This window comes from Pinus tabuliformis, chromosome 8 (assembly GCF_031772625.1).
Source record: "Pinus tabuliformis cultivar Carrire ecotype Pingquan chromosome 8, CPIR1, whole genome shotgun sequence".
NCBI classification, from domain to species: domain Eukaryota; kingdom Viridiplantae; phylum Streptophyta; class Pinopsida; order Pinales; family Pinaceae; genus Pinus; species Pinus tabuliformis.
The window spans coordinates 1,047,269,951-1,047,276,372 of NC_142294.1; positions in this window are offsets into that span (position 1 = coordinate 1,047,269,951).

Genomic DNA, 6,422 nt, shown 5'->3' on the forward strand with positions numbered 1-6,422 from the left:
ACTAACCTGGATCTACAGCTCGCACAGATCCTTTTGGATGCTCCCCAGTGTTTGCATATATTGTTTCTTAAATTGTTGCAACACCTCAGTCGTCATGTCTCTAACCTTATCACCGATCTCATCGAGATTGCCTTTTATCATCACCATTGGGTCGATGTGTGTCTACTTATCAGAGATATGCTTCTTTAGTTGTCTAATAGACTTCTCCTTTCCATGCCTCTTCAAGGTGAAAGGAGTGTTATGCCCCTCACCACTACCTCCTTCCTTCTCTGACAGTTCTTTCTCATTTATGTGTTGTGAAGCCGACTTTTCTCTGCTTGGTCTTTGGTAGCGCGCTCTTTCTCCACTCATTTTTCTCTGCAGCTACCTTAGCAGCATCTTCCTTCTTCTTCTACTCAGCCAAGGCATGCTCAGCCTTTTGAGCTTCTTTCTTACACTTCTATGCAACTATCGATTGCGGGGCAGATCTCTCTACACCTTTTCTCGTACCCAAATCAAGCTTTGTGGACTCGCGCCATTCTGTTGGTCACGTCCCCATGATCTCTTGTATTTCTGTCTTAGATAACAGATATGGAAACTTGTGCCATGTGTGCTTTAGGTCCTTTCGCTCTTTGATAAACACATTGTGGAAGTCGGCCTTGAACTCTGCAAAGGTCATCAATTGTGCCAACAAGGTTGGGGAAAACCTTGGCGTTTGACTAATGACTATGCGCAAGTCCATCTCCATCAAAATCTAGAAAATATTAGACTCTTTGATCCACTCCGAATCCTTGGTCGCCCACAATGAAGCGAACTTTGTTGCTTCGGGTAAATCTTTCTCCTGTGGAGGAAATTGGCTGTCCTTCAACAACTTCCATGCTACCAATATAATATATAATAAAAGTCAAGCATAATGAAATGGCTTTCTTTCTTCCTAGGCTTCTCGACAGTTCACGAAGAACTCCTTGCATAAATACTTTTCCCAATTGTATTGGACTCCTTTCACGCACTGGGCTACTAGTGACACTACCGGCGCTGGAACCTCATCCGCGCAGCACTTCCTCATGATTTTTCCCACAATAATTTGGGCAGAAAACTCCACCTCCTGGTCTTGAATAGAGCAAATAGAATATTTGTGTGACTTCTTAACAAGCCCATACTCTCCCTTCATCTTTTCCTCCAAGTCTTTTTCCCTAGTTTTCCCTCCAAACTCCTTGGCAAGGTCCGCTCCTTTCTAAGGAAACTTTGTTATGCGATTGATTAACATGTCAGTGATGGGGATAGGCTTCCCAAGCCATAAGCACCTATCATGCACCAGTTCAAGGAGATGGCACACACACACCGTGTTGATAGTTGATCGACAATAGTGCGACACACAGAGCATGTGCAACAGCCTATCCTATTGAACACCTTTGACCCACTTCATGGGCTCTAACCGCGTAACCCCAGTCTCCTCATAGTATATTTTGGTCATATACTTGTTGGTCACCAAATTTGGGAATATCTCGTGGTTTGTGAGGTCACAATCCTCCATTTTTAGAACAGGAATGCAGACTAGGACCGCGCCTTCAAATTCCACATGTTCAGGCAACAAGGGTTCAGGAAACAAGGGAGTCGACACCATGAACTTCCTGGATTTTGGGTCCTTGGTAACCTTTCCTTTTCCCTTCTACAAAGGGATATATGTCGGGAGTCATGTGTTGGGATCAGCCTCCTCCGCATCTAAATCCTCCACACCTTGGTATTCCTCCTCCTCCAAATCAACCACTTTCTCTTATTGTTTTTGTTTTTCCTCCTTTTGGAGCACTTCAAGGGTCTTCCTCGGTCACTGTCTCACTGCCATCAGCTTCTTCTGCTTCTCTTTTACGTTGATTTCTTCTCCTTTGCAGTAGATTACTTCGGCCATGGTGACCTCGGAGGGGTAGGCACAGGGGTTGTAACTTCCATACTTGAACTATCAGGGCCCAGTGCGTCAGAAACAGTAGCTTCAGAACTTACAGCTTCTGTGGGGTTTGTAGTAGTCATTTGTTCTATGAACAACTCTTGGGCTTCAGCGGTGTAATTTGCAAATGAGGGGCACGTCACAAACTCCTCCCAAAATTGACAATTCATAAGCTTCAAACAACAAAGCGCCCAGACAACTCTCAGAATGCAAAGTGTTCTTCGTTGGGCCAACACGCATCATTTATAGGAATTTTTTAATTTAAATCTGATTGTTCCCCTGAAATTTTGATAATAAATGCATCTTTGGCGGTAGATCTCCAAAGATTTTTTCCATAAATAGAGTCTACCCGCTCCTCTTAACTGAATTTTGGCCATCAAATCATGAATAGTAACCCCAATGACTACTTTTAGACCCACCTGTGTGGCACCATCCACCATGGCGCAGCTCATCCAGCGCAGCTTCACTTGTCACACCCCTGTCATCCGTCGCGCGGCCTCTACCATGTTTTTCACCTAGTCGGGTAGTGTAGTTTATAGTCCCGCAATCCCTTGCAACTCCCTGGATTACTAAGACTTTCATGCTTCCATATAGTCATCGCACAGGGATAGGATCCCCTATGTACAACTTCAACTGACTTTTGTTTACTTTTCCAGGGAATGGTTCTCCATTCAGCTCCGCGAGCTTAACTGCGCCACCATTCGTGATCTCCTTAATAACATATGGCCCCAACCAGTGCATTGGAAACTTTCCTTGAAACTTGGTGAACTTGTTGTCATATAACAGCACCAAATCATCTACCTTGAACGTGCACAGCTTAATATGTCGATCATGCCATGCTTTCTCGTGTTCCTTTTGCACTTGCTGGTGAAATCCTACAAGGAAACGGTATTCTTCTAACTCCATGATCTACGGGAGCCGTTCCTCCAAGGTCTCGCATTCTGCCTTCTCAGTCAAGGATGCAAGCTGTAAACTTGGCATTCCATCGGCATTACTGCTTCAATTCCATAGACCAACCTAAAGGGCGTTTAACCAGTCAATTTCTTGCAGGTCATCCTATAAGCCCATAACACAGTAGGTACGCACAGGTCCTATTCATCCTCTATGCGTTGCAGACCTCTAGAAATGCATGCTCCAAAATCTTGTTAAAATCTTCCACCATTCCATTCGTCTGGGGGTGATTGGGCGTGATCTTCTGATGATACACCTAAAATTCTTAAAGCATCGCGCTGATCATTTCATTCAAAAAATGTGCACACCTATCACTCATCAAAATCTTAGGGCATTCAAACCTCGTTAAGACATATTTGAACAAAAACTTCACAGCAGTGGCCGCTATATAATCCTTCACTAGTTGTGCTTCCACTCATCTGGTTTAGTATTATGTTGCAGTGATGATGTACCGCACACACGTCTTCTTACCTGGTGGTGTATTGGACCTATGAAGTCAATGGCCCACTTATCAAATACTTGCAATGAAACTTAAGGATTTAAAGGCAATTCATCCCTTCACGAAGGCTTCCCCGTCCTTTGGTAAGCATCACACGCTTTGAAGTGTGCCTTAGAATCCCTGTGTAATGTAGGCCACCATAACCCAGCGTGTAAAATCTTCTGCACGGTCACTTTCCCTGCATAGTGACCTCTTTCCACTCCTCCATGAGCTTCATCTAGGATACTAGCGTGTTCAAACTCTGGAACATACCGTCACAGTATCACATCCGTTCCCATCTCATACAAATGACCTGCAATCACTGAAAAAATTCGCGGTGTGAACTAATAACTCCTTCTTCTGTTGAGTGGAATATCCTTCCGGCATTGTTTCCATCGTTAAGAACTGAATGATATCAGCAAAATGATCGTCTTTGACACGCACCACAAAGAGTTGTAAGTCTAGTAGTCCTTCCTCCAAACTACTCTGTTCCTCACTTGTTTCAATCCTTGACAGATGGTCTAGGCCCGCATTCAGCCTTCCGGGCTTCACAATCACCTCAAAGTCATACTCTTGGAACAATAGTAACCATTGGCAGATCTTCCCCCCCAACACAGGCTTATTGACCAGGTACTTCAGTGCGAAGTGATCAGTATACATTTTAAAGTGTCTGCCCAACAAATAATGTATGAATTTCTGCAACACGTAGACCATCACCAACCCTTCGCACTTTGTAGTGGAGTAATTCTTCTCAGCTTTGGATAACTTCCTACTCATGAAATATTTCAGATGATCAAGCTCTCCCTTGCCTGCTTTTGTTAATAAAACTCCTAGCGCAATGTAGGAGGCATCGAAATGCACATGAAACTCCTTTTTCCAGTCCAGAAAAACCAAAATAGGCATTGTCACCATTTTCTCCTTCAAGACATCCAAACTGCACTCACAGTCTTCATCCCAGTAAAGCATCACATCTTTCTTTAACAATTTTTCCATCAACGCAATTATATGGGCATATGCCTTGATAAACTTCCTGTAGTACCAGTATATCCCAATGCCACGCACAGTTGTTTCACATTCCTAGGAGATTCAAAATTCACAATTACAATGATCTTCGCAGGGTCCACCATCAATCCCTGCTTACATACAACATGGCCAAGCAAAATCGTGAAAGGCACACAAAATATACATTTTCTCAAGTTCAGCGCGATCTGATACCTTCAAAATGTATCCAACATAAGGCGCAGACTCGTAACATGGCACTTCACCAACCCAAACATAGTCCAATCATCAAAATATACTTCCAGTAACTTATGAATAAACTCTTTGAACGTCACGATCACTACCCAAGAAAAGATTGTAGGCACGTTTTTCAATCCGAATGGCATAACTGTATACTGAAAGCAACCCCACTCAATCACAAAGGTTGTATTTCTTTGATCTTCCGGCGCTATCTTGATTTTATGATATCCCAAAAAACCATCAGCAAATGAATATGCCTCCTGTCCACCAACATTCTCTAATACTTTCTCAGTAAACAGTTTCGGAAACAGATCATGAACACGGGCATCATTCAGCTTCTGCAGGTCTACGAGTATGTGGATCTCACCCTTTTTTTTTCTTTTCTTGGATCACCATTGGGCTTACCTAATCTGATTCTTCTATAGTCTCAATAACACCAGCTTCCAGCATTTTATCGAGTTCTTGGTGCACCTTCTCCTTATACTTTAGATTCAGTAGATAAGGTTGTTTCTTAATAGACTTCGCATCCGACTTCAATGTGATCTTCATAACACTTAAATATCCGACAATCCCTTTCAAATCTAAAAATTTTGTTGGGAATAATTCCTAATACTCACGCAACATCTCAGCTACCTTATCAACTGTATCTTCATCCCAATAGTCTCTTATCTTCGCAAACTTAGGTTCTTCTTCAGATCCAATGTCTACCTGTCAATTTTTCAAAGGCTCTAATATATAAACTCTGGACAATCAAGAAGATAATTAGGCTCCACACCCAACAATCTCCCACCTAGAGACTGATTATATAAACTCCATTGTTGCTTCACTTGTTGTACAATGACACCACTTGAACCCGGTTGTTTCTCATCTTCACCATCATACTTGAAGACCAATTGAAACTAAGCAGAATATCAGTTTCTCCCTAGTTACAACTTTTGTTAACATATTCGTAGGATTTTGGCTAGTGTGTATCTTTTCCAACTTTAATTGTCCATCTTCCAACACTGACCATATGAAATGGTACTTGAGCTATTTATGTTCAGTATTGGAAGGAAATGTTGAGTTCTTTGCAAGATGAATGGCACTCTAATTGTCATTGTATAACCTGCCCATCTCCTTCTTTCCCAATTCATCTGTAAACCTTTCTAACCAAATCATTTCTTTACTAGTCTCTATAGCAACAACATAGTCTACTTTTGTTGTTGAAAATGCAATGATGTTTTGCAATTTTGAAACCCAACTAACAATTGTTCCACCTATAGTAAACACATACACTGTGGTGCTCCTAGTATCTCTATCACTGGCCATATTTGCATCAACATATCCATGTAGAGAAATGTTTGAACCACCAAAGCATAAAGCTTTATTTGTGGTACCTCTCAAATACTTGAGAATCCACTTCACTGCCATCTGATACTATTTTCCTATATTTTTCATATACCTTCTTACAACTCCCACTACATGTACAATATGAGGTCTTGTGTACACCGTTACATACATTAAGCTTCCAATTGTTGATTCATATGGAACTTTACACATATAACCCATCTCTTCTTAATTATTGGGACACATCTCATTACTTAGTTTGAAATGGCTGGCCAACGTTGTACTAACTGGTTTTTCATTTTGCATATTACATCTTTCCAACACCTTTTATATACTCTAAGACAATGTTAATTTGTGATTTTTCCTGTTTCTAGTTATTTTCATACCAAGGATATGTTTTGCAACATCCAAATCCTTCATTACAAGTGGATTCTCCAATTTTCCTTTGAGAACATTTATTTCATGCATGTTAGACCCTGCAACAATCATGTCATCTACATACAATAG